At 56.8% G+C, this 16,557-nt stretch overlaps 1 protein-coding gene across 6 annotated transcripts in view; it reads left to right on the top strand.

Moving 5' to 3' along the window:
• Positions 1-16,557, top strand: part of NTRK3 (neurotrophic receptor tyrosine kinase 3) — a 196,065-nt gene that overhangs the window by 12,417 nt on the left and 167,091 nt on the right. Inside the window, exon 1 of one of the 6 annotated variants that reach the window (XM_058666616.1) lies at positions 12,490-12,525. The exons of the other annotated variants lie outside the window; for them this stretch is intronic. The gene's annotated coding sequence lies outside the window, so the exon portion shown is untranslated. Of the gene's footprint in view, positions 1-12,489; positions 12,526-16,557 lie in introns of those variants that run through there. 6 annotated transcript variants of the gene reach the window in all.

Below are 16,557 nucleotides of genomic sequence, written 5' to 3'. Positions count from 1 at the left end.
AGCCAGTGTAGACGAGGCGGTGAGGTGTCAGGAGTCACTTGCTGTCTGTGCAGTGCTGTGTTAGGGTGTATGTTGATGACAACATGAAAATGGCTTCAGATCGTGGCCACGTGTGCATATTTGAGGTCACAGAGGCCGGCTGGGGGTGTTTTTGGTGGCTGGAGAGCAAGCAGGCCGCAGAGGCCAGGCTCCGCAGTGGGGGTGGGTGGGAGGGCAGCCCAGCCCAGCCCTGGCTTCTGTCCCCGTCAGCTTCCTGAATGCCTTCTCAGTGGTTGAGCCGTGGGTGCCCCAGAGGCAGTTGTTTGACTGCAGAAGGTGGTCCATGAGCTTGCAGCCTGGAGTTGGCATCGCAGAGCTCATCCATATGTGGCCATGTCGTGTGGCGCCTCGTGTGGAGGACGGAGGCCGAGACCTTGTTGTGGGGAGCCGTGTGGTCTGCCTCCTGGGGAATGCCGGCTGTTGTAGAGTTGGACACTTGTTCAGGCTGCGTTGGTGTGGCCATGTTCAGGCAGTGCCCCTGGTGCTGCCCGGGGCTCCCTCCCTGGTCTGTGTCAGCCTGGCCTGAGGCTGAGGAGGCTGAAGGGCGAAAGGCAAGCCTGGCTCAAGGTCTCTCAGCTGTGGGGGCCTGAGAGGAACCCAGGCCCCGAGGCAGGACTGGAGTTGGCGAGAGCAGACAGCTGGTGCCGTGGGGCTCCCGCGGGTGCTCCTGGCGCGTTCAGAGCCTTGTGTGATCCAGGGCGAGTTGGGCACCAGGGGCAGGGGTAACCACTGGCGGGCTGACACGTCGAGGGAAGAGGGGATGCATGGGGAGCCCGTGCTGGGTGGGAGCTGCAGGACCTCCTGGTCTTGAGTGTGGAGGAGACCTGGCTAGGTCCTGACCGTCACCCCTGTGAGGCTCTGGGCCTCGCAGGAGGAGGCCAGGCCCACCTGACAGGCCTGGGCCTGCTGCTGAGCTGTTTGTTTATTCAGATTTAATTACCACGTTTAAATATCAAAGAGTAAACAGCGAGAGTCTGGTGGGATTCAGTGTTTACCAGCAGGAGTTGGATTTATTTAATTATTTGTGCTTTCCTTGCCCAAGGAGTTCTGGGTAGGAGGCTGCCCTTCCCAGGATGGGCAGGGAGGCTGGGGGACGAGGGGCAGGGGAGCGGGCTGAGGAAGAGGCACTGAGCGGAGGGCTGTGCCCGAGGGAGGGCATGTCTGATTTATGTGAGGGCTGTGCAGCCCGCTTGGAGGTGGTGCAGCATAGGCTCCTAGGTGTCTGTTGGGAGGGGCAGGGTTGGTTCTAGTGTCTTGCGTGGGAGCCGCGTGTGGCTGCCGTGGCCATGGGGTGGAGAGGACCCAGCAGGCCACAGCCGGTGCCGGGGACCTATGCAGGAGGATCCCGCGCTGCAGCCTCCTGGCCAGAGGTGGCACTGGGGGTTATTTAGGGGCCAGGCATACCACAGTTTTAATTTTTTCTTTTTGCTCATTCAGGCTTTAGTTCCAGAGGAAAACAGCCTGGGGTGACTCCGAAATAGATTCTCTCTGCCCCATTAACTTATTCAGTGGTGTAATGGTCCTCTTCCCCTCAGCCTTGAAGCCGTCATTAAAGGCAAAGATTTATAAAAACAGAGACTGAGCCTTGGTCAAACTTCCCCTCTGAGCTGGGAAGGGTGGGCAGCCTGAGATTCGGGCTGCGCCACCAGGTTGCTGCAGCAGGGGGCGCTGCAGTTTGCCCAGAGTCACTGCAGGGCCTGGGTCAGCCCCCTGTGGTCCTCACCCGGCCCTGGGGCCTTTCTTGGCTACCATCAGCTCACAATCTGCTCTGGGTCACTTTACTGGAAATCAAGGCCCCAGGAGTGGCTCAGGAAGCAGCCAGCCCATCTGATGCCAGGTCCTTTGCAGCCAAGTGGTGGGAGGGCCAGCTGCCCAGACGGATGGGGGAACAAATGGCCAAAGGACAGGCAGGAAACTGCTGTGCAGAGGCTATGCTTGCCAAGTTCACGCAAATCTTGGTCAAAGCAGTGTGAATGCGTGAAGTCCAAGGAAGTGGGTTCTGTCCAGGACGCTGCAGTCTGCTCACTCCTGTTGGCAGGTGAATCTGGACACGGCCAGGGGGTGTGCAGGGTTTCAGAGAAGGTGCTGTGAGGTCTGCACATGGCCGTGTGTGTGAATGGCGTGCAGCCTGGGCTGTGCGGGCAAGGGGTGCTGTCCCCTAGGCACAGATGGGATCCAGAGAGGAGTGGATGGGGGCAGGCTCAGACCGCAGGAAACACTGGTATGCTAGCCAGCGGAGGAGGGAGGTAGAGCCCGGACTCCCAGAGGACTCAGCACCGGGCCTGGAGTTGTGGTTGCAGTCTCTGAGGGCTTCGAAGAGTTCACACAGCCTTGACAAGGGTTGTAGGTGTTTTTTGGATGGAAAACCTGAATCACTGAAAGTGGAAAATAGGAAAAGAAATAACTTGCAGCCCCAGCAACGGAAGAAAACAAAACAAAGCAAAGCAAGGCATGTTTGATGGAGTTGAGGGTTGGTCTAGAACCAGTGCACTGCGTTGGAGGAAAGATTTCTGGAAATTCTGTGGCCATGAGCACATAATGGGTGCAGAACAGGGCTGCGCCTCCTGCCCTGGCTGGAGCGCTTGGCAGCTGCAGTGGGCAGGAGCCTGGTTTCTGCTTCTCTTCCCCTGGGGCTCAGGTGGCCTGAACTCCATGTAGAGCAGAGCAGGGGCTTTCATGGCACACAGCGCTGTGACTGTCCCCATGGGCAGTGTGTGTCCAAAGTGTGAGTGACCCTGTAATGTGTGAAAATGAGTGTTCACAGTCTGTGTTCCCTTGGCCGTGTGTATGTCCACAGTGTGGGGGGGTGTGTGTGTCCCGCAGTCTATTGTGTTCCCTTGGCCGTGTGTGTGTGCGTGCGGGTGTGTGCTTGCACAGGTGTGTTGTGTCCTGACTCAGGGGAACCTGCAGATGTTCTTCATTGGGAGGAAGGGGAGAAGCAGAGCAGATGGAGCAGGTGGGAGGCAGATGTGGGACTCAGGTGGGGAGGGTGGAGCACAGACGTGTCCGAGCTGGTGCTGAGTGATGACAGCAGGGGCAGTTGGCATCCCCAGAACCCGGGCACGGAGGGAACAGGGCTGCTGGGAGCCAGGCAGCAGGCAAGCCAGCAATGGGCTGCAGTGAGGTGGCCTGTCCCTGTGGGGGCCTTCCTGTGAAAGTGTAGCAGCACAGGGAGCCAGCTGGGCAGGGTGGCACATGGCCGGGTTGGGCCAGGCCTGGGCAGGGCAGGGTGGGGTCGGGGCTGGGTGTTCCTTCTGCGCAGCCGGTGGCTAGCCTGCTCCGTGAATGTCTGGTCGAGTGTGCGGGGGCACTGGGCTTATCCTGTGAGAGCTTCAGTTGCCGAGTGCCCAGCCTGTTCAGGCCTTCTTGGCTTGGGCATCTCCTCCCTGGGCAGTTCTGTCGGTTTCCCAGGCCTCTGCTGTCCTCAGCCTTTGCTGTCGGGAGAAGCAGTGACGTTGGGCTTCTGGTGGAGCCTCAGGATTGGTGGTGCCAGGATAATTAGTAATAATGGGGAAATCACAGTCGTCACTAAGGTGCCCAAATGGCTTCTCAAGAGAGCACCCTGCTGCTCGGGGAGGGAGGCCCACTGGATTGGGGAACTGCATTTTGCAGAGTGCCAGTGCCCGCCTTCCTACATAGCCAGAGTCCCGGGCTGGGGGTCTCTGAGCCCCACAGGTTCCCTGTGTGAACTCCCAGGTACCCCTCATCTCCCTCCTGGCTGCGGGAGAACTTGCAGTGAGGCCAGTGCCATGCTGGAGCTGGCAACCTCTGCAGGCTGAGGGCAGCACCCCCTCGGCAGCTCTCAGCTCAACCAGGTGGGGAAACCAAGGCACGGAGGAGGGGTAATCTGCCCAGGGTTCCCCAGCACGTGTCATGCTGTGGGCAGAGCTCAAGGCAGTGCCTGGCGCCTCCGTTGCCAACCTCTCATCTCATGAGGCTTTGCTGCCTTGTGATCTGTGTGGGGTTTCTGAGCTGCAGAGCCCGTCCCTGCCATCAGCTCAATGAGAAAGCAGCTCTGCACTCCAAGCAGTCTACCGCTGCTGGTTGTGTCTCATGTGGGTGGGAGCTCTGTGTTACAAAGCTGGCCAGGGCAGGGGTCTAGTGCTGCCCCCAGGCCTTCCTGCAGGCCCAGTGTGGACTGTGCTGTTGACCAGAGTATTGGCTTCTGATGGTGGGGGGAGCACAGTGTGTGGCCCACGACCTTCTCTGTCTTGTCTTGGGGGCAGGGAGGCGTCAGACACAGCTGCCACCCACGCTCACGCCTGGTGGTGCAGGTCCTTGTGCCCTTGTGGGTGGCGCTCTGCATGCACAGCTGGCCAAGGGCATTCTGCTTGGCTGCACCGTGGAGGTCATCATCTGCTAGGGGCCATGCCAGCTGGGTCCTTGACATCTGCCAGCCCCAGCCCCTCCCCAGTCCGCAGTTCCAGTTGGAGAGTGAAGCAGACGGCTGCTCCTCTCCTGCCCACCCTCCTCCCAACCTCCACCTCCCCTCGTCCAGGCTGTGTCCTACCCCTCCTCTCAAGGCTTGGTGTGAATGTCAGGGACACCAAATGAGACAGCCAGCAACCCCAAAGGATCCATGGCTCTGCAGTGGCACAGTGGGGATACGTCCGCTGGCTACATCTGGCTGGCCTCAGTGTCCTCTCTGTTGTCCCTGGGGCCTGAATGCATCCCCCTGAGGTGTCCTGGGAGTCCCCATGCCTGTGCACAGATGTATGCGCAGCAGGAGTTGAAAGCAAGGAGCGCACTCCAGGACTTTCCTCTGCGTGGTGGAAGGGGCTCTGGGGTTAGGGCCACAATCTACCCTGCGCAGTCTGATCCCTGAGCTGCCACAGGGGAAGCCACTTGCCCCTCTGTGCTTTGGCCTCACACACTTGCTTGCTGTATGCCGAGCCTGGGGCTGAGCAGGCGTGCGGGGACACGGGGGCTGGAGTTTGTGTTGTGCAGTTTGCAGAGGGCCAAGCAGCTCTGTCAGGCTGCAGGGCCTGCAGGGCCTAGGCAGTTTGGCCTCTGGCTTTGCCTGTGAGCTGTGTAGGGCCCCCTGGCTGGCTCTCCCGGGCCACATCAGCCATGCTGGCAGGGTCACCTTGCACTGCTGGGGCCAGCCAGCCCCCTCATGGTTCTGTGTCGCTGTCCTGTTCTTTGTAATCCAGCCAGCCCCTTCTGTGTTCTCATGGGTCAGGACTTGGTGGGGGGCGGAGGGGACAGTCCTGGGGTCAGGCTGTCCTGGCCTCCTGAGCTGGCTGTCTTGGGAGTGTGTCTCACTCATGAAGCCAGCAGATGCCCACTGAGGGTGGGTGTGAAGTGAAGGAAAGTGGGTCTGTGGGCTGGTCCCTTTCCTGTTGATCACAGATGAAGCTGCCTGGAAGAGCCTCTGCCCAAGTGACACGCTGGTCTGAATGTCTTTAGACGCTTCCTTCATGGGCCTACTCTGTGACCACAGAGACTGGCTGAGGTTGTGACCATGTCACCCACACATTAGGCCCTGTGCCCATTCCCCAGGGTCTGTAACAGGTGTGGCTGCACCCCAGGGGCCAGCACAAACACTTTGGAGACTCAGGTGTAGCCAGTGTAGACCCCAGGGAGTGCTATCCAGGTCCTGGTCCTTCCGCTGCGGCCCTGGCCCTTCTGCTGCTTGTGTCTACCAACTGGGTCCTCTCAGAAACACAGATGGGAGCCTCATTTGCTTCCCCCAAGCCTTCCCTCCAGGCCCTGCATTGCCCTGACTTTGCTAAGGTCCCGTGAGCGACAGAGGCAGGGTTGGAGCAGGTTTGGCCCCAGAGCTGGCCCTGTTCCTCTGTGTGTGTGTGGGGGGTATTCTATGAGACCTCAGATGTCTGCAGAGGCTGTGGCCCCTGCTCCTGCTGCTGTTGAAGGCAGTGTTCCCATGTTATATGTGGAGTCAGCCAGCAGTGTCAGCAGTACCCCAGGAGGGCTTCTGGGGGTGCCCAGCCCCGGTCCTTGTTGAATCCTGTGTTAGATGGTGGTGTTGGTGGCTGCCTATGTGCTGACTTGGAGCAGGCCCCTGCCCAGTGCTTTGCCAAATGCTTCCTGTTCAAGTCCCATAACATGAAAAAGGAATTGTGTCCCCCAGGGAGGAGGGGTTGAGAGCGGGGACTCTGGGGGCCTAGAGCTGGGGGAGCAGCCGGTGAGCGCTCAGGCTGCGTGTGGCTCTCTGTGGTGGATGGTTAAGTGTTCACTGGGCGACCCTGCCTCTTTTGGGTTGGCAGCTGCTCCCGATACTAACTACAGTTCACGTGGCATGGGCCAGGTCCTGCTCCAGGCCCCATTCTAGAATTCTCTGGGCCTCTGCTGTTCTCATTGCTTATCCCCACATCCCCAGCTCTGCTGAGAACTGCCTGTTGACCTTGCTGCTTCTCCCTGCAGTGCCCTCTGGGCAGCAGGGGACATGGGCCAGGACTGCCGAGGAAGCAGGTGTGCGTAGCCCACGGTGTGGCTGCCTTGGGGCCTGACCCCTGACATGTGGTGATGTCCGTTTGGATCTGGGTTTTTTGGGGAGCTGTGCAGAGCTCAGGTGGGAGGTGAAGGGCCTGGGGCCTGTGAAGGCAGGGGTTTCCTGTGGAGCAGTAGGGCTGCTTGCCCAGCGCCCTCCTCGGCTGCCACTCAGAGCAGTGACCCCGTTCTCAGAGTCTGAAGCTCAGGAGAAGCCAGGCGTGCACAGGGTGCCCCGGCATGCACAGGGCTCCCTGCGTCTGTCTCTGCACAGAGCTGGGCTGATCCGAGCCCAGCAGGGAAGGGCTCTAACATCCCTGACATGGCCTGGGCGCTCGTAGTGTCTGCGGTGGGTGCTTCCCGGGCATCTGTGCAGAGTTCCCGTGGGCACAGCTGCTGAGGAGGGGTTCCAGTGCTCGCCCTGAGACTGGGCGGCGCAGGGGTGAGGGCAGTGCTGCGGGGTGGGGTTGGGCGATGTCGCCCACTTTAAGCAAGCTTGCTTGGTGGAGGAAGGTATGACCAAGGAACCGTTGCTGGCCACTTCCATGAATTCTGTTCACCTGACTTCATAGTGAGTTTTTGGAAATCGGTGTGCCTTGGCTGTATTTTCCTAGTTTTGCTCTACAAACTGAGTTTATTGAGTTACAGTCGTGTTATGGATGTAATGTAATTACCTACGTGTTCAGGATCTACTTAGGGTTGATTAACGGAAAAAAAACCTGCAGCATTTTTTCCCCCTCTGTGTTTTCCACAGCACTACAGCTATATACAGACTGCCATGCCAGGGGAGGAGCGTGTACAAGCGACCAGGCACAACTTACCTGGTTTCCCTCTTTTCCTCAGCAGCCAGGAAGCCTGTGGCCACGTCATTCCCGGCCAGCAGCTGCTGGGCATGCGCAGTCCCGCCCAGGGGGGCGTGTGTCCCTGTCTGTCAGCCGCGGGGCATGCGCTGTACGCTCCCAGGGCCACTTACCGTCCAGTCAGGGCCGGGCGCGCGGTGCTCGCGTGGGCTTGTGGTCCATGAGAGAAGAGAATCTCCCTGGGTCCGTTTTTGTGCAGATTTGTCTTTAATTCTGAGTGGATACCCAGAAGTATTGGGTGTGGATAGCAGGTCAGGTGGGTGTGGACCTGAAAGGAATGGGGGAAGGCCTGGAGCTCCATGGGCGCAGCCGACTGTGAAGGGTCCCCGTGGGCGCACTGTCCCTGGGACGTCCCTGCAGCAGGCTGTGAAGAGGCCCCTGTGGGTTGTTGGGGGGATGGACATGTTTGTGCCCTGGTGGAGGTGGTTTGTTTGGCAGAGGTGTTGCGGCCAGGCTGGCCTGGCTAGGGACTTCCTGTAGCCTGCCGGATGAGGCTGGCCCTGCCCACTCTTGTCGCAGCATGGAAGGAGACTGGGTGACTTGGAGGACCAAGGTCCTGGTCCTGCTCGGAGCAGACCTCTGGAATCTGACCTGGGGTGGCGGGGTGTGGCCACTGGGATGCATGGACTGGCAGTCAGGGGGAGGGCGCAGTTCTGTTTTTTTTTATTATTATTATATTTTTGACAATCTTTACATAGTTAATTAGGGTAAAAATGTTCAAGGGCTATAGGAAAGTGGGTAAGACTATTATTTCCATATTGTTTCTTTCATGTATCTGAGGGAGAAGCCCCACCCAGTTTCCCACCCACCCCAGGTCCCTGATGTGGGGCATGCTCCGAGACTCTTGTTCAAGTGGTTTTGATAGTTCACCACTTATGAATTGCCGCCAATCTTGCCACTCCAAGCACGATGAGGTCGTTGAAGAATCCACTGATTGACATAGTCCATCATAGAGTCTCCGTTTGCCCAGTTTTTCACTGCCAACATACAGCTGAGGTGGTTGATTGACTTGTTCTGTCTTCTGTCTTTTCATGGTTAGGGTGGTTCTGAGTCCAGCATTTCGATTGGGAAGATCCCCAAAGAAACTTTGTGTGAGGTGTTCCCAGACCAGATTCTTGTATGTTCTAGCAAGTACAGGGCCCGGCACAGTCCATCGCCCCGATTAGCTGGTGGTTGCAATTGCTGGGTTGGTTCTGTTTCTATCCTTGTCTTCCACTGGAACCAATGGGTGTTTGCAGTACAGCCTGGTTCTTCCCAGCACATACTGGGCCCTCACATAAACCAGTGGGAGCTGCAGCCTAACCGGAGCGACCCACAATAACCCCCACCAGGCCCGCCCCCTACCCTGGTTTGCCAGTATGTGTAGCAGACTAGTCCAGTCTGTCCCACATCCCCTTCTGCTCTCATACATGTCAATGGGTATTAAAGCTTAGTTCCATCTAACCAACTCAACTATCCAGCCCCCATGGATGCTGTTGGGTGTCTCTCTGTCTAACTACCCCAGCCCCTGTCCTAGTTTTTGTGCCCTCCCATGGGAGTGGTAACCCAAGAGAGAGGAGCCCACTGTTTCCTCCCAGGCCTCTCCCACTCCCAGATTATGCACTCTTCAGGTGGTTCTGTGGTTTGACTTGACAGAATTAGCCCCCAGTGTCAGCTTCTGCCAGCTGAAGCTGCGGCTAAGCCCAAACAACCCTCACCCACTCTAATTTTGTTTGCACCAGTAGGAATAATCAGACCAGCCTGGCTTTTCCCTGATCTAGTCCACATGAGGCGCACAGGTGTTGTGGCCCTGGTTAGTCTGGTCTGCCCCCATCCCAGCTCACGCTCTCCAGTGGGAGTGGCTGTCCAGCAAGGGAACGCCCTTGCTGAGCATCATCTGAACAGCTTAGGCCACAGCTGTGTCCCAGTAGCTGCGGTCCTTGCGGGGGGGTCTGTGCTGTCCCCACCTGGGCTTTGGGGCCCCATACTTCCAGCTCCTGTGGCTTCTGTGTGGCCATGTGGCATTCCCGCAGCTCTCAGCTGCTGTGGATCCCCACCAGATTCCCCACCCAGTTGAGAGGGGAACCTCTCCCCTACTGGACTGCTCCACGACTGGCTGAACAGCACCAATAGGTGGCTGGGGACTGCTGATGCATGCTTCTCTGGCTGACATGTGGTGGCAGCAGGCATTGCCTGGCATCCCAGACCCTGGTCCTGGCCAGCTTCTTGTCACCCTAAGAGTGGTTCTCAGCTGCAGGGACTGTGTCCAGTACCCCAGGGCATTCCTGAGACCATGGAGAGGACCCAGCCCTTTTCCCAACCATGCTACGCTTTCATCACTCTTCCCCCCACCTAGGATGAAGTTTACTTTTACAGCAGGTGTGGTCAGGACCACTAGTGCCTGCAAGTGCAATGGGACTATGACGATGCTGTGTGGGTGTGGTCTCTCGCAAGTATCTGCTCCTGTGAGCATGGCTTAGGATCCCAACGTGCTGAGAGGAACTGAACCGCATGGTGCCGCCAGGGACCATAACGTTTGGCTTGGCATCAGAATTTGTGAACACAAGCACTGTGCCACCAGCAGTGCTCTGGTCGCCAAGGCAGGGCCAAGTGGCCAGACCGTGGTGTGGATGGCCGAGGGAGGGAGGGATGTGCAGCCCAGGCCATGTGGAATAGGATGCCATGAGGTTTACAGGTTATTATTTCTGAGTTGATTATTTCTGGAAATTTTCATCTAAACAGTGTGGATCACAGTTGAGTGTGGATATTTGAGCCTGTAAGAAGCTGGCATGGCAGGCAGGGAAGGGGCAGGGGCAGCTGTGCGGGGTCTGGAGGCTCTGGGTCCATTGCCAGCACCTCTGTCCTGATTCCCCAGGTGAGGTCAGTGGGTTCTTCGCCTGCACAAGTCACCAAGAGGACCTGAGAGTGCCTCAGGACACCTTTTCTGCTACAGCCACCTAGGGCTCAGTACCCCCGGAGTCCCTGAATTTGCTGGGGGGCGGGACTGGGCCTGCTCTGCTCTGTCTAGGCCAAGGTGCAGCGCCCACTCGCTGAGGGACCGATGCTGCTTGGTTGAATTCAGGGCTCTTTGGGCTGTTGCACCTTATGGTCACCTGAAGGGCCTTTAAGACACAAATATGCAGGCTTCACCTCAGACCCATGAAGTGGTGGTGGTTTGTGGTGGCACAGGCGCTGGCGTTTCTAAAGAGACCCCCAGGAACTGTGTCTTGGAGCTGGTCTCGGTGGTGGCTGTAGTCCATTGCTTGCTGGTTACTGATGAGTGTGGTCCCCAAGCCCAGCTCCTGCTGCTGCTCGGTTTAGTTGGATAAATGTCTGCAGTGCCTACCCCTGCTGGCATTATACAGGCCTCCTGTGTCCCAGCAGCCATGCGGGGCCTGGGGCGGATGCCCAGACCTCCTTCTGGTCCAAATTTGCACATCCCAGGTACTTGGTTGTCTGTGTGCAGTTCCAGGCCACTGCCCCTCCCTGCCCCATTGGCCTTGACGCAGGAGAAGTAGCCTGACTGCCCAGTGTGTCTGGAAGCAAGTACAGGACTACAGTTCAGGTTAGGGTGGATGTGAGGACCCAGGTCCTGGGCCAAAGGGCAGACCCTCCCCATACCCAGTACCCACTTTGCTCTTCGGGAGTTGGTTCACTTGGCTCCGTGTGTCCAGGCAGAATTTAGGGATCACATTGAGGGTAGTGCCAGCAAGAAAGGGTGTTAAGGGGCAGTTGCTTATCTGGGAAGAGCCTCCCTCAGGGTCTGTTCTCTGGGCTGACCTTTGAGAAGACCCCAAACAAGGGCCTATGCTATGACACTGTTTGGCCCCCTGGTCAGTTGAATGGGGAAGCCATGTATATGTCTCCCGGAATGCTGCACGACTGAACAGGACCTGGGCTGTCTTTGAGACATGGCCGCAGGGGTGGCTGGGCTATGGACAGGAGGTCAGGAGGTTAGGGTGAGAGGGGCTGGGGCTCCGCTGCCAGGCTGTGTGGTGTTGTCCTGGGTCAGGTGTGTGGGGTCCCAGCTTTGCTGCCCCACTGAGCTGCCCTTGGATCAGCACTGCTGTGCTCTGGGCCTGCGGGTGGAGCCGCAGCTGGGGTGTGGTGGAGGAGACAGTCATGAGCTGCAGTAGTTCCTTGTTTGATCTGAGTGCTATACAGGAGGAATGCGAGGCCCTGTGGTGGCCCAGACTGTAGGCTGGAAACCTTATTCCCATTCCTGGAAGGATGGGGACCTCGGCAGGCACAGGCCCTGGCCGCCGTGGTGAGCAGGGCAGAGGTAGTGGCTGTGTTGAAGAATGTGGCCTTGTCAGACTGTTTCAAGAGGGCTCACAAGGTCCTGGGAGACAGGGTGGGTGGCCCTCCTATCTGCAACTGGGGCTAGGGGTCCTCTCAACTTCACATGGGTGTCCTTGTGCCTACCAGGGCAGGGCTTGGACAGGCTTCATCCTGGACAGCAGTCAGGGCTGAGGGAATGCTCCATTTAGCCGTGTGGCCCAGGGCCTGCCATTTGTTGGTTGGAACCAGGACAACCATCCTGAAATGAGAACGCCAACCTGGGGGGCAGCTTCTGTTCTCTCATCAAGACTGCATGTGGCTCCATCCCCTTCATGCTGGCCAACAAATCCTGCCAGAGCTCACGTCTTGAGAAGTCTGGGGCAGGTCAGGCAATGTGTGATTCCACAGAAGCTGTCCTGGCTGGTGAGCTCACTCCAGACCTTCCCTGTCTGGAGGAGGATCTCTGAGAGCAGGTGGCAGGTGAAGAGTCTGAGCGCTGAGCCCACGTCAGCCAGTCTAGGCGCCAGGTATTCCTTGCTGTTGGCCTAGTGCTTTCTTGACCTACAGATCTAAGTCCTGCGCCTCCAACCCGTGTTAAGCTCTGTGGTTTTCACAGCGTGGGCAGAGCCATGGGCGGAGGGGTATGGCAGGGCCCTGCTGGGGGTGCTGTGCTTAACCTCTCTCATTCTGGTGCCCATGAGAGTGCCCATTTCCCTAGACCGAGGATGGGATGGGAGGTGCAGCATGCTCTGTTGAGTCCATCAGAGTGGCACCCAGTGGGAGAGGGGTTTGTGCTGTCACTCTGGCTGTCCTGTCCTGCTGTGAGCAGCACTGCGGAGGGGGACAAGGGGTACCTATTCACAGCAGGCAGCATCATCCCAGAGACCACAGCTGGCTACTGAGCATGTGTGGGGTGAGTATGTGTGGGGTGGGCTGCCCCTGACTTCACACTGTGTTGAAACCTCTGAGTTCATTCAGGGAGGATTTTTAGCAACTTCTCTGTGCAGGCAGGGTTCAAAAAGACCTTCCTGTTTTACAAGTGGCTCCAGTGTAGGAGGAGCTGGGCCACTGTCCACGCCAGGAAGCGTGAGCAGTGTCAGAAGTGGGTGGATAAGAGTACGGTGGGACTGTGCAGTTGGGACCCACCTAGATTTCTGTGATGTGCTGTGGTTTTTCATGCTGTTTATTGCTGCTCCGGTGTTGCTGTCATCTAGTCCTTGGAAATAGGCAGGGCACTTTGCTAGTAGGAAGAGTAGTGAGGAAGCACTGCTGGAGGGTGAGAGAGCTCGGGCTGGATGGATGGCAGTGCCATCTGTTGGACAGCCACTGGGCAGCAGATCGGGAGGGAGCTTGGGTCTACACTTCAGCTCTGGAGATGGTCATTGGCCTTTTGGCACTGCGGTGCCATCATTGATAAGTAAGATGTGTTAGGGTTGTTGTGGAATTACAGTGAGGTTATGGGGGTAAATGCAGAGACTGATACCCCTGAGAGTCCCAATAGCATGGCTTCTCTCTCACGTGATGGCTACCAGATTCGAGTCCTGCAGTGAGAGACAGACTGGACAGGCAGTTGTGGTCTCCAGGCCCAGGAGCTGTTTGACAAACACTGTCTTAGTTTGGGAACCCCTAGAAACAGACCTGTTGAGAAATATACAAGGATAATTAGTTTACTTGAGAAAGAACTCCAAGAAACCTAAGTGGAGTTGTGAGGAACTAAGACAGGAAACCAGAAAGTGACTTACCAAGCCAGCAGCCGCCTTGGAGCAATTGGAGTTTAGTAGCAAGGAAAGGACTTGGAAAGAGGTGGCGAACTGGGATTCAGGGCTGTCCCAGCCAAGGGGGCCTGAAGGGACCTCGGCACGGGAAGCTGACTGGCGTCGTAAGGGCACTGATGGGGGTGCTGTGGCAGGGGTGTGGCATCTGCTCCACTGGCAGTTCTGGTTCCTTCCTTACCTTTACAGCTTGGGCTTTGGCAGTTCTGGGCTCTCACTTCTGAACCAGACATGGATCCTGGGCTCTGGCCCAGCCCTCTGGCAACGTGGGCATGAATGCCCTCAGCAGCACCACAGGCCAGGGTGAGGAGGTAGGCTGGAGGCAGACAGTGAGGCTTCCTAAGCAAGGAATTCATGTCAGGGATGGTCTGAGACCCAGCCGACCAAAGCACAGGCAAATCTGTTAGCCCAGAGGGTGCTTGCCCCTTGTCCAGAGGCCAGTCATGTTTGGAACACCTGCTTGCTGCTGGCTTCCTCAAGTTCTGCTTCAGATTACAGGCCTGTGAGCACTGCAGCCATTTCTAATTTCAAACTAGCCCAGCCCACAACTGGAGAGGACCCATTCTGCAATCGTGGAGGCCAAAGGAAAAGGCAGAAATGAGAAGTGGGGAAGAGGGGGAGCTGGAAGGTAATAGGACAGGTGGAGAAGGAGCTCCTGACCTTTCCTGGAGGGCCCCTATGGCAGCCACTGTGGATCGGAGGGGTCTCCTGCAGGTTCAGAGAAAGCCAGTCAAGGTATTTGGGAGCTAATACATGGACCCCTAACACACTTCAAAGGCAAGTAGGGCACAGGTGAATTTAAGCCTGGGTGCAGATCTTGTTGAGGAGAGAAAGAAAAAGGGGGAATGAGAGAGTGCAATTGAAGGTGCCTCCCACTCATCGCAAGCTGCTGTCCTGTGGAAGGGCTCCCTAGCCATTCCCCTCCCCGCACAGGTACTGATTTTGCCTGGTGAGCTGACCTAGTAAACTTGGTCATTCTAGCAGACAGGATAGTTTTATCAAGGAGGTAACCCTCCAGGGGGCTGTCCTGGCAAAGGTGTCTGAGCCCAGGACACCCCAGACATCTGCTGGCATCTTGCAGGCACAGGATATCGCTGGCATTAAGTCCCCCAGAGCAGTGGCCATAGCCCCCCTGGAGCTGGCAAGAACAGTCTCTCTCTCCCTCCTTGTGGCTTTTTACCCCACCTGGCTGTGCATGGAAGAGAGCTTGGCATTACAGATGTGACCTTGTACTCTGGCAGTGACTTGGGACAGCCTCATTACTTCTACAAGCCGGGGACTCTTTCCTCCTGGTGACCAACAGTGAGGATGCCAGGGTGCATCTTGAGGCGGAGTTGCAGTGAGAAAACCTGCCTCTTCAGAGGGGAAGGCACTGCCCTGGAAGTCTAGGCAGTGCACTTGAGCTTAATGCTCGCTTAACAATCCAGCTTCATAACTTCCACATTGAGCGAATTAAGCCCTGCATGCGGGCAGCTGTTAAACAAATGATAAGTGCTTTCGAACTCAGTAAAGGGTATCTGGGGCATCTCCCGTCATCCCAAGGGGGCTGCCCACATGAAGAGTGGCTCTGAGCCGTGAGTCACAGTGCCATGGCTCTGGCCCGAGCGACAGCCTACTCCGGCTCAGACTTTCTTCCAAGGCCCATCAGGGAAGGGAAAGACAGGACCTGCTTTGTACTGTCTCTGTTTTTGATCAAGGACCCCCTTTTCTCCTGATCAAGATGAAGGTGAAGTTATTTAGTAGGAACCAGGGGCTTCTTTTTAAAGATCTATTTTGTTTGAAATGCAGAATGTGGGAGCGGGAAGACACAGATACACACATGGAGAGAGGAATAGCTATCAGTCAGCTCTCTAGAAACAGCTTTCATTTGTTTGTGTATTTTCGAAATGGCCACGACTGCTGAGTCCAAGTTAGGCTGAAGCCAGGAGCCTGGAGCTCCATCTGAGTTTCTCATGTATGTAACAGGGCACAAACGCTGCAGGCATCACCTGCTACCTTCCCGAGCACATTACCGTGGAGCTGAAGGAGAAGCTGGGACTTGAATCAGTGTTCATATGAGATGCTAGAATTGTGGGTGGTGCCTTAACCCATTGTGCCACAGTGCTGCCCCCTCTCCCTGCCCCTTAAGGGTTTCTAATCAGTGGGGTGTGACTCTGCCTGTAGACAGGACAAGGTACTCTTCATGGGGCCTCCTGGTGTCACCCACCATGAATCTAGCTGCTTTATGCCTTGGTCCTGAGGCTGTGGTGTTTTCTAGCATGCTGTGGGCCACTGTTGAGCTGAGGGTTGCAGGGACAGGGAGACAGGCCATGTGTCCTCATGGGCCTTGTGTCTGCTAGGGAAGAGATGCAGTAAACAAAGAAGCATACGCTTGAAGTGACTGGAGACTCTGACAGAGGTTTAGCAGACGTCCAGAATAGGGTTCCCCTGCCTTGCTGCCGGGATATTTTGGGATTTGTTAATTCCTTACTGTGGGCTCACCTGTGCACTGTAGGATGTTTAGAACACCTTTGGCCCCTATTATTGATGCCAGTGGCACCTGAACAGTGACATCGGACATGTCTCCAGGCACTGCCAATGTCCCCTGGAGACACTGTCAGCCCCAGTGCTTGAGAACTGTTGGTCTGGGACTTGGTTACATAGAAAGTGTGTGTGTGGGGGGGGGGGGGGGCGGGGAGAGGGGGTTGGTTAGGCAAGTGGTGGTGCTGTGGCTCAACAGGCTGATCCTCTAACTTCAGGCACTGACATCCCATATGGATGCTGGTTCATATCTTGGCTACTTCACTTCCTATCCAGCTCCTTGTGTATGACCTTGTGTATGGGAAAGCAGCAGAAGATAGCCCAAGTGTTTGGGACCCAGAAGAGGCTCCTAGCTCCAGATCAGCTCAGCTCTGGCCGTTGCAGCCATTTGAAGAGTGAACCAGAAGATGAAAGATCTTTCCTTCTCTGTGTCTCCTTCTCTCTGTAAATCTGCCTTAAAAGCTGAAGGGATAAAGGGAAACCAGTGGCTGGTGTGCTGGGCAATGGCAAAGGCCGTGAGCAGAGAGAGGGAGCTTGATGTTTTGGGATAGGAAGAGACAGTGAAGCTGAAACCAAGGGAGGAAGAGAAGGGGCTGAGCTCCTGGCTGTGAGACCTCTCTGGCCTTGTGAAGTCTAAATTCCACCCCCAAAGT

The sequence above is a fragment of the Ochotona princeps genome, chromosome 6 (genome assembly GCF_030435755.1).
Source record: "Ochotona princeps isolate mOchPri1 chromosome 6, mOchPri1.hap1, whole genome shotgun sequence".
Lineage (NCBI taxonomy): Eukaryota > Metazoa > Chordata > Mammalia > Lagomorpha > Ochotonidae > Ochotona > Ochotona princeps.
This window is presented reverse-complemented; position numbering and strand designations above follow the sequence as displayed.